The sequence below is a fragment of the Elephas maximus genome, chromosome 6 (assembly GCF_024166365.1).
Source record: "Elephas maximus indicus isolate mEleMax1 chromosome 6, mEleMax1 primary haplotype, whole genome shotgun sequence".
Lineage (NCBI taxonomy): Eukaryota > Metazoa > Chordata > Mammalia > Proboscidea > Elephantidae > Elephas > Elephas maximus.
The window spans coordinates 1,030,753-1,048,084 of record NC_064824.1 but is presented as its reverse complement, the minus strand read 5'-3'; positions in this window follow the sequence as shown (position 1 = coordinate 1,048,084).

Below are 17,332 nucleotides of genomic sequence, written 5' to 3'. Positions count from 1 at the left end.
CCAGGGCAAACGAAGCGCCGGGGAAATCTTAGCAGAGCCCGGCGCCTTTCCACGGTTCAAAGCGTGGAACTGCAGACTCTTTTGCAAAGAAGAGAGCGCCCAGGCAACAGCAGCCCGCACGTTTCTCAGTGAAAGGGAGAACTCCCTGACTTCATCCAGTCCTCTGAGCAAAGCAGGCAGAGGGAGAGAAACTTTCTTTCCTTCCTCTTTCCTGCCACAAATTCCTCATTTGCTCGTGCAAACGCAGGGCTTCTTCGGAAAAACTACGCCGCGGTGCAGGGATCCTTCCAGAGGAGCAACGACATAGTTTGAGCTGGAAGGGCTTGGCAGAGCAGCCGGGGACAAAAAGGCCTCTTGCTATTCTCTTTTCTTTCTTTCTGAATGCGGTCGATTCGCACTTGCCAAAGCAAGGTTTCCCAGCACAAACTACAAAGCAGCAGCTCTCTCCTGGCAGAGGAAATCCCATGCAGTTCTGCCCTTGCGAGATCGTGTTGCTACAGTGAGGCCCAGGGAAAACACACTGCCTACAGAAATCCTAGCAAAGCCCTGTGTTTCCCCACAGGAATGTATGTCACTTTCAGTTCTTTGCCAGCAACGGAGCTCAGAGGCAACGTCAGATTGTGTGTATCTCAGGGAGAGAAAGAACACTGTGACTTCCCCCGTTCCTCTGACGAAAGCGGTTAGGGGGAGAAAAGCGTCCTCTGCTTTCGCTTTCCCGCAATGAGCTCGGCAGATCTGCCCTTCGCGAAGGGCCGTTTTCCCCCGGAGAACTGCCTCGCCGTAGCCCGGTTCTGGAAGTGGAACGAGTATGCAGTGTTAGCGTTCAGCTATTGTGAAGGCTCGCTTTGGCCCAGGGCAAACGAAGCGCCGGGGGAAATCTTAGCAGAGCCCGGCGCCTTTCCACGGTTCAAAGCGTGGAACTGCAGACTCTTTTGCAAAGAAGAGAGCGCCCAGGCAACAGCAGCCCGCACGTTTCTCAGTGAAAGGGAGAACTCCCTGACTTCATCCAGTCCTCTGAGCAAAGCAGGCAGAGGGAGAGAAACTTTCTTTCCTTCCTCTTTCCTGCCACGAATTCCTCATTTGCTCGTGCAAACGCAGGGCTTCTTCGGAAAAACTACGCCGCGGTGCAGGGATCCTTCCAGAGGAGCAACGACATAGTTTGAGCTGAAAGGGCTTGGCAGAGCCGCCGGGGAGAAAAGGCCTCTTGCTATTCTCTTTTCTTTCTTTCTGAATGCGGTCGATTCGCACTTGCCAAAGCAAGGTTTCCCAGCACAAACTACAAAGCAGCAGCTCTCTCCTGGCAGAGGAAATCCCATGCAGTTCTGCCCTTGCGAGATCGTGTTGCTACAGTGAGGCCCAGGGAAAACACACTGCCTAGAGAAATCCTAGCAAAGCCCTGTGTTTCCCCACAGGAATGTATGTCACTTTCAGTTCTTTGCCAGCAACGGAGCTCAGAGGCAACGTCAGATTGTGTGTATCTCAGGGAGAGAAAGAACACTGTGACTTCCCCCGTTCCTCTGACGAAAGCGGTTAGAGGGAGAAAAGCGTCCTCTGCTTTCGCTTTCCCGCAATGAGCTCGGCAGATCTGCCCTTCGCGAAGGGCCGTTTTCCCCCGGAGAACTGCCTCGCCGTAGCCCGGTTCTGGAAGTGGAACGAGTATGCAGTGTTAGCGTTCAGCTATTGTGAAGGCTCGCTTTGGCCCAGGGCAAACGAAGCGCCGGGGGAAATCTTAGCAGAGCCCGGCGCCTTTCCACGGTTCAAAGCGTGGAACTGCAGACTCTTTTGCAAAGAAGAGAGCGCCCAGGCAACAGCAGCCCGCACGTTTCTCAGTGAAAGGGAGAACTCCCTGACTTCATCCAGTCCTCTGAGCAAAGCAGGCAGAGGGAGAGAAACTTTCTTTCCTTCCTCTTTCCTGCCACGAATTCCTCATTTGCTCGTGCAAACGCAGGGCTTCTTCGGAAAAACTACGCCGCGGTGCAGGGATCCTTCCAGAGGAGCAACGACATAGTTTGAGCTGGAAGGGCTTGGCAGAGCCGCCGGGGAGAAAAGGCCTCTTGCTATTCTCTTTTCTTTCTTTCTGAATGCGGTCGATTCGCACTTGCCAAAGCAAGGTTTCCCAGCACAAACTACAAAGCAGCAGCTCTCTCCTGGCAGAGGAAATCCCATGCAGTTCTGCCCTTGCGAGATCGTGTTGCTACAGTGAGGCCCAGGGAAAACACACTGCCTAGAGAAATCCTAGCAAAGCCCTGTGTTTCCCCACAGGAATGTATGTCACTTTCAGTTCTTTGCCAGCAACGGAGCTCAGAGGCAACGTCAGATTGTGTGTATCTCAGGGAGAGAAAGAACACTGTGACTTCCCCCGTTCCTCTGACGAAAGCGGTTAGAGGGAGAAAAGCGTCCTCTGCTTTCGCTTTCCCGCAATGAGCTCGGCAGATCTGCCCTTCGCGAAGGGCCGTTTTCCCCCGGAGAACTGCCTCGCCGTAGCCCGGTTCTGGAAGTGGAACGAGTATGCAGTGTTAGCGTTCAGCTATTGTGAAGGCTCGCTTTGGCCCAGGGCAAACGAAGCGCCGGGGGAAATCTTAGCAGAGCCCGGCGCCTTTCCACGGTTCAAAGCGTGGAACTGCAGACTCTTTTGCAAAGAAGAGAGCGCCCAGGCAACAGCAGCCCGCACGTTTCTCAGTGAAAGGGAGAACTCCCTGACTTCATCCAGTCCTCTGAGCAAAGCAGGCAGAGGGAGAGAAACTTTCTTTCCTTCCTCTTTCCTGCCACAAATTCCTCATTTGCTCGTGCAAACGCAGGGCTTCTTCGGAAAAACTACGCCGCGGTGCAGGGATCCTTCCAGAGGAGCAACGACATAGTTTGAGCTGGAAGGGCTTGGCAGAGCAGCCGGGGACAAAAAGGCCTCTTGCTATTCTCTTTTCTTTCTTTCTGAATGCGGTCAATTCGCACTTGCCAAAGCAAGGTTTCCCAGCACAAACTACAAAGCAGCAGCTCTCTCCTGGCAGAGGAAATCCCATGCAGTTCTGCCCTTGCGAGATCGTGTTGCTACAGTGAGGCCCAGGGAAAACACACTGCCTAGAGAAATCCTAGCAAAGCCCTGTGTTTCCCCACAGGAATGTATGTCACTTTCAGTTCTTTGCCAGCAACGGAGCTCAGAGGCAACGTCAGATTGTGTGTATCTCAGGGAGAGAAAGAACACTGTGACTTCCCCCGTTCCTCTGACGAAAGCGGTTAGAGGGAGAAAAGCGTCCTTTGCTTTCGCTTTCCCGCAATGAGCTCGGCAGATCTGCCCTTCGCGAAGGGCCGTTTTCCCCCGGAGAACTGCCTCGCCGTAGCCCGGTTCTGGAAGTGGAACGAGTATGCAGTGTTAGCGTTCAGCTATTGTGAAGGCTCGCTTTGGCCCAGGGCAAACGAAGCGCCGGGGAAATCTTAGCAGAGCCCGGCGCCTTTCCACGGTTCAAAGCGTGGAACTGCAGACTCTTTTGCAAAGAAGAGAGCGCCCAGGCAACAGCAGCCCGCACGTTTCTCAGTGAAAGGGAGAACTCCCTGACTTCATCCAGTCCTCTGAGCAAAGCAGGCAGAGGGAGAGAAACTTTCTTTCCTTCCTCTTTCCTGCCACAAATTCCTCATTTGCTCGTGCAAACGCAGGGCTTCTTCGGAAAAACTACGCCGCGGTGCAGGGATCCTTCCAGAGGAGCAACGACATAGTTTGAGCTGGAAGGGCTTGGCAGAGCAGCCGGGGACAAAAAGGCCTCTTGCTATTCTCTTTTCTTTCTTTCTGAATGCGGTCGATTCGCACTTGCCAAAGCAAGGTTTCCCAGCACAAACTACAAAGCAGCAGCTCTCTCCTGGCAGAGGAAATCCCATGCAGTTCTGCCCTTGCGAGATCGTGTTGCTACAGTGAGGCCCAGGGAAAACACACTGCCTACAGAAATCCTAGCAAAGCCCTGTGTTTCCCCACAGGAATGTATGTCACTTTCAGTTCTTTGCCAGCAACGGAGCTCAGAGGCAACGTCAGATTGTGTGTATCTCAGGGAGAGAAAGAACACTGTGACTTCCCCCGTTCCTCTGACGAAAGCGGTTAGAGGGAGAAAAGCGTCCTCTGCTTTCGCTTTCCCGCAATGAGCTCGGCAGATCTGCCCTTCGCGAAGGGCCGTTTTCCCCCGGAGAACTGCCTCGCCGTAGCCCGGTTCTGGAAGTGGAACGAGTATGCAGTGTTAGCGTTCAGCTATTGTGAAGGCTCGCTTTGGCCCAGGGCAAACGAAGCGCCGGGGGAAATCTTAGCAGAGCCCGGCGCCTTTCCACGGTTCAAAGCGTGGAACTGCAGACTCTTTTGCAAAGAAGAGAGCGCCCAGGCAACAGCAGCCCGCACGTTTCTCAGTGAAAGGGAGAACTCCCTGACTTCATCCAGTCCTCTGAGCAAAGCAGGCAGAGGGAGAGAAACTTTCTTTCCTTCCTCTTTCCTGCCACGAATTCCTCATTTGCTCGTGCAAACGCAGGGCTTCTTCGGAAAAACTACGCCGCGGTGCAGGGATCCTTCCAGAGGAGCAACGACATAGTTTGAGCTGGAAGGGCTTGGCAGAGCCGCCGGGGAGAAAAGGCCTCTTGCTATTCTCTTTTCTTTCTTTCTGAATGCGGTCAATTCGCACTTGCCAAAGCAAGGTTTCCCAGCACAAACTACAAAGCAGCAGCTCTCTCCTGGCAGAGGAAATCCCATGCAGTTCTGCCCTTGCGAGATCGTGTTGCTACAGTGAGGCCCAGGGAAAACACACTGCCTACAGAAATCCTAGCAAAGCCCTGTGTTTCCCCACAGGAATGTATGTCACTTTCAGTTCTTTGCCAGCAACGGAGCTCAGAGGCAACGTCAGATTGTGTGTATCTCAGGGAGAGAAAGAACACTGTGACTTCCCCCGTTCCTCTGACGAAAGCGGTTAGAGGGAGAAAAGCGTCCTTTGCTTTCGCTTTCCCGCAATGAGCTCGGCAGATCTGCCCTTCGCGAAGGGCCGTTTTCCCCCGGAGAACTGCCTCGCCGTAGCCCGGTTCTGGAAGTGGAACGAGTATGCAGTGTTAGCGTTCAGCTATTGTGAAGGCTCGCTTTGGCCCAGGGCAAACGAAGCGCCGGGGAAATCTTAGCAGAGCCCGGCGCCTTTCCACGGTTCAAAGCGTGGAACTGCAGACTCTTTTGCAAAGAAGAGAGCGCCCAGGCAACAGCAGCCCGCACGTTTCTCAGTGAAAGGGAGAACTCCCTGACTTCATCCAGTCCTCTGAGCAAAGCAGGCAGAGGGAGAGAAACTTTCTTTCCTTCCTCTTTCCTGCCACAAATTCCTCATTTGCTCGTGCAAACGCAGGGCTTCTTCGGAAAAACTACGCCGCGGTGCAGGGATCCTTCCAGAGGAGCAACGACATAGTTTGAGCTGGAAGGGCTTGGCAGAGCAGCCGGGGACAAAAAGGCCTCTTGCTATTCTCTTTTCTTTCTTTCTGAATGCGGTCAATTCGCACTTGCCAAAGCAAGGTTTCCCAGCACAAACTACAAAGCAGCAGCTCTCTCCTGGCAGAGGAAATCCCATGCAGTTCTGCCCTTGCGAGATCGTGTTGCTACAGTGAGGCCCAGGGAAAACACACTGCCTAGAGAAATCCTAGCAAAGCCCTGTGTTTCCCCACAGGAATGTATGTCACTTTCAGTTCTTTGCCAGCAACGGAGCTCAGAGGCAACGTCAGATTGTGTGTATCTCAGGGAGAGAAAGAACACTGTGACTTCCCCCGTTCCTCTGACGAAAGCGGTTAGAGGGAGAAAAGCGTCCTCTGCTTTCGCTTTCCCGCAATGAGCTCGGCAGATCTGCCCTTCGCGAAGGGCCGTTTTCCCCCGGAGAACTGCCTCGCCGTAGCCCGGTTCTGGAAGTGGAACGAGTATGCAGTGTTAGCGTTCAGCTATTGTGAAGGCTCGCTTTGGCCCAGGGCAAACGAAGCGCCGGGGAAATCTTAGCAGAGCCCGGCGCCTTTCCACGGTTCAAAGCGTGGAACTGCAGACTCTTTTGCAAAGAAGAGAGCGCCCAGGCAACAGCAGCCCGCACGTTTCTCAGTGAAAGGGAGAACTCCCTGACTTCATCCAGTCCTCTGAGCAAAGCAGGCAGAGGGAGAGAAACTTTCTTTCCTTCCTCTTTCCTGCCACAAATTCCTCATTTGCTCGTGCAAACGCAGGGCTTCTTCGGAAAAACTACGCCGCGGTGCAGGGATCCTTCCAGAGGAGCAACGACATAGTTTGAGCTGGAAGGGCTTGGCAGAGCAGCCGGGGACAAAAAGGCCTCTTGCTATTCTCTTTTCTTTCTTTCTGAATGCGGTCGATTCGCACTTGCCAAAGCAAGGTTTCCCAGCACAAACTACAAAGCAGCAGCTCTCTCCTGGCAGAGGAAATCCCATGCAGTTCTGCCCTTGCGAGATCGTGTTGCTACAGTGAGGCCCAGGGAAAACACACTGCCTACAGAAATCCTAGCAAAGCCCTGTGTTTCCCCACAGGAATGTATGTCACTTTCAGTTCTTTGCCAGCAACGGAGCTCAGAGGCAACGTCAGATTGTGTGTATCTCAGGGAGAGAAAGAACACTGTGACTTCCCCCGTTCCTCTGACGAAAGCGGTTAGAGGGAGAAAAGCGTCCTCTGCTTTCGCTTTCCCGCAATGAGCTCGGCAGATCTGCCCTTCGCGAAGGGCCGTTTTCCCCCGGAGAACTGCCTCGCCGTAGCCCGGTTCTGGAAGTGGAACGAGTATGCAGTGTTAGCGTTCAGCTATTGTGAAGGCTCGCTTTGGCCCAGGGCAAACGAAGCGCCGGGGGAAATCTTAGCAGAGCCCGGCGCCTTTCCACGGTTCAAAGCGTGGAACTGCAGACTCTTTTGCAAAGAAGAGAGCGCCCAGGCAACAGCAGCCCGCACGTTTCTCAGTGAAAGGGAGAACTCCCTGACTTCATCCAGTCCTCTGAGCAAAGCAGGCAGAGGGAGAGAAACTTTCTTTCCTTCCTCTTTCCTGCCACGAATTCCTCATTTGCTCGTGCAAACGCAGGGCTTCTTCGGAAAAACTACGCCGCGGTGCAGGGATCCTTCCAGAGGAGCAACGACATAGTTTGAGCTGAAAGGGCTTGGCAGAGCCGCCGGGGAGAAAAGGCCTCTTGCTATTCTCTTTTCTTTCTTTCTGAATGCGGTCGATTCGCACTTGCCAAAGCAAGGTTTCCCAGCACAAACTACAAAGCAGCAGCTCTCTCCTGGCAGAGGAAATCCCATGCAGTTCTGCCCTTGCGAGATCGTGTTGCTACAGTGAGGCCCAGGGAAAACACACTGCCTAGAGAAATCCTAGCAAAGCCCTGTGTTTCCCCACAGGAATGTATGTCACTTTCAGTTCTTTGCCAGCAACGGAGCTCAGAGGCAACGTCAGATTGTGTGTATCTCAGGGAGAGAAAGAACACTGTGACTTCCCCCGTTCCTCTGACGAAAGCGGTTAGAGGGAGAAAAGCGTCCTCTGCTTTCGCTTTCCCGCAATGAGCTCGGCAGATCTGCCCTTCGCGAAGGGCCGTTTTCCCCCGGAGAACTGCCTCGCCGTAGCCCGGTTCTGGAAGTGGAACGAGTATGCAGTGTTAGCGTTCAGCTATTGTGAAGGCTCGCTTTGGCCCAGGGCAAACGAAGCGCCGGGGGAAATCTTAGCAGAGCCCGGCGCCTTTCCACGGTTCAAAGCGTGGAACTGCAGACTCTTTTGCAAAGAAGAGAGCGCCCAGGCAACAGCAGCCCGCACGTTTCTCAGTGAAAGGGAGAACTCCCTGACTTCATCCAGTCCTCTGAGCAAAGCAGGCAGAGGGAGAGAAACTTTCTTTCCTTCCTCTTTCCTGCCACGAATTCCTCATTTGCTCGTGCAAACGCAGGGCTTCTTCGGAAAAACTACGCCGCGGTGCAGGGATCCTTCCAGAGGAGCAACGACATAGTTTGAGCTGGAAGGGCTTGGCAGAGCCGCCGGGGAGAAAAGGCCTCTTGCTATTCTCTTTTCTTTCTTTCTGAATGCGGTCGATTCGCACTTGCCAAAGCAAGGTTTCCCAGCACAAACTACAAAGCAGCAGCTCTCTCCTGGCAGAGGAAATCCCATGCAGTTCTGCCCTTGCGAGATCGTGTTGCTACAGTGAGGCCCAGGGAAAACACACTGCCTAGAGAAATCCTAGCAAAGCCCTGTGTTTCCCCACAGGAATGTATGTCACTTTCAGTTCTTTGCCAGCAACGGAGCTCAGAGGCAACGTCAGATTGTGTGTATCTCAGGGAGAGAAAGAACACTGTGACTTCCCCCGTTCCTCTGACGAAAGCGGTTAGAGGGAGAAAAGCGTCCTCTGCTTTCGCTTTCCCGCAATGAGCTCGGCAGATCTGCCCTTCGCGAAGGGCCGTTTTCCCCCGGAGAACTGCCTCGCCGTAGCCCGGTTCTGGAAGTGGAACGAGTATGCAGTGTTAGCGTTCAGCTATTGTGAAGGCTCGCTTTGGCCCAGGGCAAACGAAGCGCCGGGGGAAATCTTAGCAGAGCCCGGCGCCTTTCCATGGTTCAAAGCGTGGAACTGCAGACTCTTTTGCAAAGAAGAGAGCGCCCAGGCAACAGCAGCCCGCACGTTTCTCAGTGAAAGGGAGAACTCCCTGACTTCATCCAGTCCTCTGAGCAAAGCAGGCAGAGGGAGAGAAACTTTCTTTCCTTCCTCTTTCCTGCCACGAATTCCTCATTTGCTCGTGCAAACGCAGGGCTTCTTCGGAAAAACTACGCCGCGGTGCAGGGATCCTTCCAGAGGAGCAACGACATAGTTTGAGCTGGAAGGGCTTGGCAGAGCCGCCGGGGAGAAAAGGCCTCTTGCTATTCTCTTTTCTTTCTGCCTGAATGCGGTCAATTCGCACTTGCCAAAGCAAGGTTTCCCAGCACAAACTACAAAGCAGCAGCTCTCTCCTGGCAGAGGAAATCCCATGCAGTTCTGCCCTTGCGAGATCGTGTTGCTACAGTGAGGCCCAGGGAAAACACACTGCCTACAGAAATCCTAGCAAAGCCCTGTGTTTCCCCACAGGAATGTATGTCACTTTCAGTTCTTTGCCAGCAACGGAGCTCAGAGGCAACGTCAGATTGTGTGTATCTCAGGGAGAGAAAGAACACTGTGACTTCCCCCGTTCCTCTGACGAAAGCGGTTAGAGGGAGAAAAGCGTCCTTTGCTTTCGCTTTCCCGCAATGAGCTCGGCAGATCTGCCCTTCGCGAAGGGCCGTTTTCCCCCGGAGAACTGCCTCGCCGTAGCCCGGTTCTGGAAGTGGAACGAGTATGCAGTGTTAGCGTTCAGCTATTGTGAAGGCTCGCTTTGGCCCAGGGCAAACGAAGCGCCGGGGAAATCTTAGCAGAGCCCGGCGCCTTTCCACGGTTCAAAGCGTGGAACTGCAGACTCTTTTGCAAAGAAGAGAGCGCCCAGGCAACAGCAGCCCGCACGTTTCTCAGTGAAAGGGAGAACTCCCTGACTTCATCCAGTCCTCTGAGCAAAGCAGGCAGAGGGAGAGAAACTTTCTTTCCTTCCTCTTTCCTGCCACAAATTCCTCATTTGCTCGTGCAAACGCAGGGCTTCTTCGGAAAAACTACGCCGCGGTGCAGGGATCCTTCCAGAGGAGCAACGACATAGTTTGAGCTGGAAGGGCTTGGCAGAGCAGCCGGGGACAAAAAGGCCTCTTGCTATTCTCTTTTCTTTCTTTCTGAATGCGGTCGATTCGCACTTGCCAAAGCAAGGTTTCCCAGCACAAACTACAAAGCAGCAGCTCTCTCCTGGCAGAGGAAATCCCATGCAGTTCTGCCCTTGCGAGATCGTGTTGCTACAGTGAGGCCCAGGGAAAACACACTGCCTAGAGAAATCCTAGCAAAGCCCTGTGTTTCCCCACAGGAATGTATGTCACTTTCAGTTCTTTGCCAGCAACGGAGCTCAGAGGCAACGTCAGATTGTGTGTATCTCAGGGAGAGAAAGAACACTGTGACTTCCCCCGTTCCTCTGACGAAAGCGGTTAGAGGGAGAAAAGCGTCCTCTGCTTTCGCTTTCCCGCAATGAGCTCGGCAGATCTGCCCTTCGCGAAGGGCCGTTTTCCCCCGGAGAACTGCCTCGCCGTAGCCCGGTTCTGGAAGTGGAACGAGTATGCAGTGTTAGCGTTCAGCTATTGTGAAGGCTCGCTTTGGCCCAGGGCAAACGAAGCGCCGGGGGAAATCTTAGCAGAGCCCGGCGCCTTTCCACGGTTCAAAGCGTGGAACTGCAGACTCTTTTGCAAAGAAGAGAGCGCCCAGGCAACAGCAGCCCGCACGTTTCTCAGTGAAAGGGAGAACTCCCTGACTTCATCCAGTCCTCTGAGCAAAGCAGGCAGAGGGAGAGAAACTTTCTTTCCTTCCTCTTTCCTGCCACGAATTCCTCATTTGCTCGTGCAAACGCAGGGCTTCTTCGGAAAAACTACGCCGCGGTGCAGGGATCCTTCCAGAGGAGCAACGACATAGTTTGAGCTGGAAGGGCTTGGCAGAGCCGCCGGGGAGAAAAGGCCTCTTGCTATTCTCTTTTCTTTCTTTCTGAATGCGGTCGATTCGCACTTGCCAAAGCAAGGTTTCCCAGCACAAACTACAAAGCAGCAGCTCTCTCCTGGCAGAGGAAATCCCATGCAGTTCTGCCCTTGCGAGATCGTGTTGCTACAGTGAGGCCCAGGGAAAACACACTGCCTAGAGAAATCCTAGCAAAGCCCTGTGTTTCCCCACAGGAATGTATGTCACTTTCAGTTCTTTGCCAGCAACGGAGCTCAGAGGCAACGTCAGATTGTGTGTATCTCAGGGAGAGAAAGAACACTGTGACTTCCCCCGTTCCTCTGACGAAAGCGGTTAGAGGGAGAAAAGCGTCCTCTGCTTTCGCTTTCCCGCAATGAGCTCGGCAGATCTGCCCTTCGCGAAGGGCCGTTTTCCCCCGGAGAACTGCCTCGCCGTAGCCCGGTTCTGGAAGTGGAACGAGTATGCAGTGTTAGCGTTCAGCTATTGTGAAGGCTCGCTTTGGCCCAGGGCAAACGAAGCGCCGGGGGAAATCTTAGCAGAGCCCGGCGCCTTTCCACGGTTCAAAGCGTGGAACTGCAGACTCTTTTGCAAAGAAGAGAGCGCCCAGGCAACAGCAGCCCGCACGTTTCTCAGTGAAAGGGAGAACTCCCTGACTTCATCCAGTCCTCTGAGCAAAGCAGGCAGAGGGAGAGAAACTTTCTTTCCTTCCTCTTTCCTGCCACGAATTCCTCATTTGCTCGTGCAAACGCAGGGCTTCTTCGGAAAAACTACGCCGCGGTGCAGGGATCCTTCCAGAGGAGCAACGACATAGTTTGAGCTGGAAGGGCTTGGCAGAGCCGCCGGGGAGAAAAGGCCTCTTGCTATTCTCTTTTCTTTCTGCCTGAATGCGGTCAATTCGCACTTGCCAAAGCAAGGTTTCCCAGCACAAACTACAAAGCAGCAGCTCTCTCCTGGCAGAGGAAATCCCATGCAGTTCTGCCCTTGCGAGATCGTGTTGCTACAGTGAGGCCCAGGGAAAACACACTGCCTACAGAAATCCTAGCAAAGCCCTGTGTTTCCCCACAGGAATGTATGTCACTTTCAGTTCTTTGCCAGCAACGGAGCTCAGAGGCAACGTCAGATTGTGTGTATCTCAGGGAGAGAAAGAACACTGTGACTTCCCCCGTTCCTCTGACGAAAGCGGTTAGAGGGAGAAAAGCGTCCTTTGCTTTCGCTTTCCCGCAATGAGCTCGGCAGATCTGCCCTTCGCGAAGGGCCGTTTTCCCCCGGAGAACTGCCTCGCCGTAGCCCGGTTCTGGAAGTGGAACGAGTATGCAGTGTTAGCGTTCAGCTATTGTGAAGGCTCGCTTTGGCCCAGGGCAAACGAAGCGCCGGGGAAATCTTAGCAGAGCCCGGCGCCTTTCCACGGTTCAAAGCGTGGAACTGCAGACTCTTTTGCAAAGAAGAGAGCGCCCAGGCAACAGCAGCCCGCACGTTTCTCAGTGAAAGGGAGAACTCCCTGACTTCATCCAGTCCTCTGAGCAAAGCAGGCAGAGGGAGAGAAACTTTCTTTCCTTCCTCTTTCCTGCCACAAATTCCTCATTTGCTCGTGCAAACGCAGGGCTTCTTCGGAAAAACTACGCCGCGGTGCAGGGATCCTTCCAGAGGAGCAACGACATAGTTTGAGCTGGAAGGGCTTGGCAGAGCCGCCGGGGAGAAAAGGCCTCTTGCTATTCTCTTTTCTTTCTTTCTGAATGCGGTCGATTCGCACTTGCCAAAGCAAGGTTTCCCAGCACAAACTACAAAGCAGCAGCTCTCTCCTGGCAGAGGAAATCCCATGCAGTTCTGCCCTTGCGAGATCGTGTTGCTACAGTGAGGCCCAGGGAAAACACACTGCCTAGAGAAATCCTAGCAAAGCCCTGTGTTTCCCCACAGGAATGTATGTCACTTTCAGTTCTTTGCCAGCAACGGAGCTCAGAGGCAACGTCAGATTGTGTGTATCTCAGGGAGAGAAAGAACACTGTGACTTCCCCCGTTCCTCTGACGAAAGCGGTTAGAGGGAGAAAAGCGTCCTCTGCTTTCGCTTTCCCGCAATGAGCTCGGCAGATCTGCCCTTCGCGAAGGGCCGTTTTCCCCCGGAGAACTGCCTCGCCGTAGCCCGGTTCTGGAAGTGGAACGAGTATGCAGTGTTAGCGTTCAGCTATTGTGAAGGCTCGCTTTGGCCCAGGGCAAACGAAGCGCCGGGGGAAATCTTAGCAGAGCCCGGCGCCTTTCCACGGTTCAAAGCGTGGAACTGCAGACTCTTTTGCAAAGAAGAGAGCGCCCAGGCAACAGCAGCCCGCACGTTTCTCAGTGAAAGGGAGAACTCCCTGACTTCATCCAGTCCTCTGAGCAAAGCAGGCAGAGGGAGAGAAACTTTCTTTCCTTCCTCTTTCCTGCCACGAATTCCTCATTTGCTCGTGCAAACGCAGGGCTTCTTCGGAAAAACTACGCCGCGGTGCAGGGATCCTTCCAGAGGAGCAACGACATAGTTTGAGCTGGAAGGGCTTGGCAGAGCCGCCGGGGAGAAAAGGCCTCTTGCTATTCTCTTTTCTTTCTTTCTGAATGCGGTCGATTCGCACTTGCCAAAGCAAGGTTTCCCAGCACAAACTACAAAGCAGCAGCTCTCTCCTGGCAGAGGAAATCCCATGCAGTTCTGCCCTTGCGAGATCGTGTTGCTACAGTGAGGCCCAGGGAAAACACACTGCCTAGAGAAATCCTAGCAAAGCCCTGTGTTTCCCCACAGGAATGTATGTCACTTTCAGTTCTTTGCCAGCAACGGAGCTCAGAGGCAACGTCAGATTGTGTGTATCTCAGGGAGAGAAAGAACACTGTGACTTCCCCCGTTCCTCTGACGAAAGCGGTTAGAGGGAGAAAAGCGTCCTCTGCTTTCGCTTTCCCGCAATGAGCTCGGCAGATCTGCCCTTCGCGAAGGGCCGTTTTCCCCCGGAGAACTGCCTCGCCGTAGCCCGGTTCTGGAAGTGGAACGAGTATGCAGTGTTAGCGTTCAGCTATTGTGAAGGCTCGCTTTGGCCCAGGGCAAACGAAGCGCCGGGGGAAATCTTAGCAGAGCCCGGCGCCTTTCCACGGTTCAAAGCGTGGAACTGCAGACTCTTTTGCAAAGAAGAGAGCGCCCAGGCAACAGCAGCCCGCACGTTTCTCAGTGAAAGGGAGAACTCCCTGACTTCATCCAGTCCTCTGAGCAAAGCAGGCAGAGGGAGAGAAACTTTCTTTCCTTCCTCTTTCCTGCCACGAATTCCTCATTTGCTCGTGCAAACGCAGGGCTTCTTCGGAAAAACTACGCCGCGGTGCAGGGATCCTTCCAGAGGAGCAACGACATAGTTTGAGCTGGAAGGGCTTGGCAGAGCCGCCGGGGAGAAAAGGCCTCTTGCTATTCTCTTTTCTTTCTGCCTGAATGCGGTCAATTCGCACTTGCCAAAGCAAGGTTTCCCAGCACAAACTACAAAGCAGCAGCTCTCTCCTGGCAGAGGAAATCCCATGCAGTTCTGCCCTTGCGAGATCGTGTTGCTACAGTGAGGCCCAGGGAAAACACACTGCCTACAGAAATCCTAGCAAAGCCCTGTGTTTCCCCACAGGAATGTATGTCACTTTCAGTTCTTTGCCAGCAACGGAGCTCAGAGGCAACGTCAGATTGTGTGTATCTCAGGGAGAGAAAGAACACTGTGACTTCCCCCGTTCCTCTGACGAAAGCGGTTAGAGGGAGAAAAGCGTCCTTTGCTTTCGCTTTCCCGCAATGAGCTCGGCAGATCTGCCCTTCGCGAAGGGCCGTTTTCCCCCGGAGAACTGCCTCGCCGTAGCCCGGTTCTGGAAGTGGAACGAGTATGCAGTGTTAGCGTTCAGCTATTGTGAAGGCTCGCTTTGGCCCAGGGCAAACGAAGCGCCGGGGAAATCTTAGCAGAGCCCGGCGCCTTTCCACGGTTCAAAGCGTGGAACTGCAGACTCTTTTGCAAAGAAGAGAGCGCCCAGGCAACAGCAGCCCGCACGTTTCTCAGTGAAAGGGAGAACTCCCTGACTTCATCCAGTCCTCTGAGCAAAGCAGGCAGAGGGAGAGAAACTTTCTTTCCTTCCTCTTTCCTGCCACAAATTCCTCATTTGCTCGTGCAAACGCAGGGCTTCTTCGGAAAAACTACGCCGCGGTGCAGGGATCCTTCCAGAGGAGCAACGACATAGTTTGAGCTGGAAGGGCTTGGCAGAGCAGCCGGGGACAAAAAGGCCTCTTGCTATTCTCTTTTCTTTCTTTCTGAATGCGGTCAATTCGCACTTGCCAAAGCAAGGTTTCCCAGCACAAACTACAAAGCAGCAGCTCTCTCCTGGCAGAGGAAATCCCATGCAGTTCTGCCCTTGCGAGATCGTGTTGCTACAGTGAGGCCCAGGGAAAACACACTGCCTACAGAAATCCTAGCAAAGCCCTGTGTTTCCCCACAGGAATGTATGTCACTTTCAGTTCTTTGCCAGCAACGGAGCTCAGAGGCAACGTCAGATTGTGTGTATCTCAGGGAGAGAAAGAACACTGTGACTTCCCCCGTTCCTCTGACGAAAGCGGTTAGAGGGAGAAAAGCGTCCTTTGCTTTCGCTTTCCCGCAATGAGCTCGGCAGATCTGCCCTTCGCGAAGGGCCGTTTTCCCCCGGAGAACTGCCTCGCCGTAGCCCGGTTCTGGAAGTGGAACGAGTATGCAGTGTTAGCGTTCAGCTATTGTGAAGGCTCGCTTTGGCCCAGGGCAAACGAAGCGCCGGGGAAATCTTAGCAGAGCCCGGCGCCTTTCCACGGTTCAAAGCGTGGAACTGCAGACTCTTTTGCAAAGAAGAGAGCGCCCAGGCAACAGCAGCCCGCACGTTTCTCAGTGAAAGGGAGAACTCCCTGACTTCATCCAGTCCTCTGAGCAAAGCAGGCAGAGGGAGAGAAACTTTCTTTCCTTCCTCTTTCCTGCCACAAATTCCTCATTTGCTCGTGCAAACGCAGGGCTTCTTCGGAAAAACTACGCCGCGGTGCAGGGATCCTTCCAGAGGAGCAACGACATAGTTTGAGCTGGAAGGGCTTGGCAGAGCAGCCGGGGACAAAAAGGCCTCTTGCTATTCTCTTTTCTTTCTTTCTGAATGCGGTCGATTCGCACTTGCCAAAGCAAGGTTTCCCAGCACAAACTACAAAGCAGCAGCTCTCTCCTGGCAGAGGAAATCCCATGCAGTTCTGCCCTTGCGAGATCGTGTTGCTACAGTGAGGCCCAGGGAAAACACACTGCCTAGAGAAATCCTAGCAAAGCCCTGTGTTTCCCCACAGGAATGTATGTCACTTTCAGTTCTTTGCCAGCAACGGAGCTCAGAGGCAACGTCAGATTGTGTGTATCTCAGGGAGAGAAAGAACACTGTGACTTCCCCCGTTCCTCTGACGAAAGCGGTTAGAGGGAGAAAAGCGTCCTCTGCTTTCGCTTTCCCGCAATGAGCTCGGCAGATCTGCCCTTCGCGAAGGGCCGTTTTCCCCCGGAGAACTGCCTCGCCGTAGCCCGGTTCTGGAAGTGGAACGAGTATGCAGTGTTAGCGTTCAGCTATTGTGAAGGCTCGCTTTGGCCCAGGGCAAACGAAGCGCCGGGGGAAATCTTAGCAGAGCCCGGCGCCTTTCCACGGTTCAAAGCGTGGAACTGCAGACTCTTTTGCAAAGAAGAGAGCGCCCAGGCAACAGCAGCCCGCACGTTTCTCAGTGAAAGGGAGAACTCCCTGACTTCATCCAGTCCTCTGAGCAAAGCAGGCAGAGGGAGAGAAACTTTCTTTCCTTCCTCTTTCCTGCCACGAATTCCTCATTTGCTCGTGCAAACGCAGGGCTTCTTCGGAAAAACTACGCCGCGGTGCAGGGATCCTTCCAGAGGAGCAACGACATAGTTTGAGCTGGAAGGGCTTGGCAGAGCCGCCGGGGAGAAAAGGCCTCTTGCTATTCTCTTTTCTTTCTTTCTGAATGCGGTCGATTCGCACTTGCCAAAGCAAGGTTTCCCAGCACAAACTACAAAGCAGCAGCTCTCTCCTGGCAGAGGAAATCCCATGCAGTTCTGCCCTTGCGAGATCGTGTTGCTACAGTGAGGCCCAGGGAAAACACACTGCCTACAGAAATCCTAGCAAAGCCCTGTGTTTCCCCACAGGAATGTATGTCACTTTCAGTTCTTTGCCAGCAACGGAGCTCAGAGGCAACGTCAGATTGTGTGTATCTCAGGGAGAGAAAGAACACTGTGACTTCCCCCGTTCCTCTGACGAAAGCGGTTAGAGGGAGAAAAGCGTCCTCTGCTTTCGCTTTCCCGCAATGAGCTCGGCAGATCTGCCCTTCGCGAAGGGCCGTTTTCCCCCGGAGAACTGCCTCGCCGTAGCCCGGTTCTGGAAGTGGAACGAGTATGCAGTGTTAGCGTTCAGCTATTGTGAAGGCTCGCTTTGGCCCAGGGCAAACGAAGCGCCGGGGGAAATCTTAGCAGAGCCCGGCGCCTTTCCACGGTTCAAAGCGTGGAACTGCAGACTCTTTTGCAAAGAAGAGAGCGCCCAGGCAACAGCAGCCCGCACGTTTCTCAGTGAAAGGGAGAACTCCCTGACTTCATCCAGTCCTCTGAGCAAAGCAGGCAGAGGGAGAGAAACTTTCTTTCCTTCCTCTTTCCTGCCACGAATTCCTCATTTGCTCGTGCAAACGCAGGGCTTCTTCGGAAAAACTACGCCGCGGTGCAGGGATCCTTCCAGAGGAGCAACGACATAGTTTGAGCTGAAAGGGCTTGGCAGA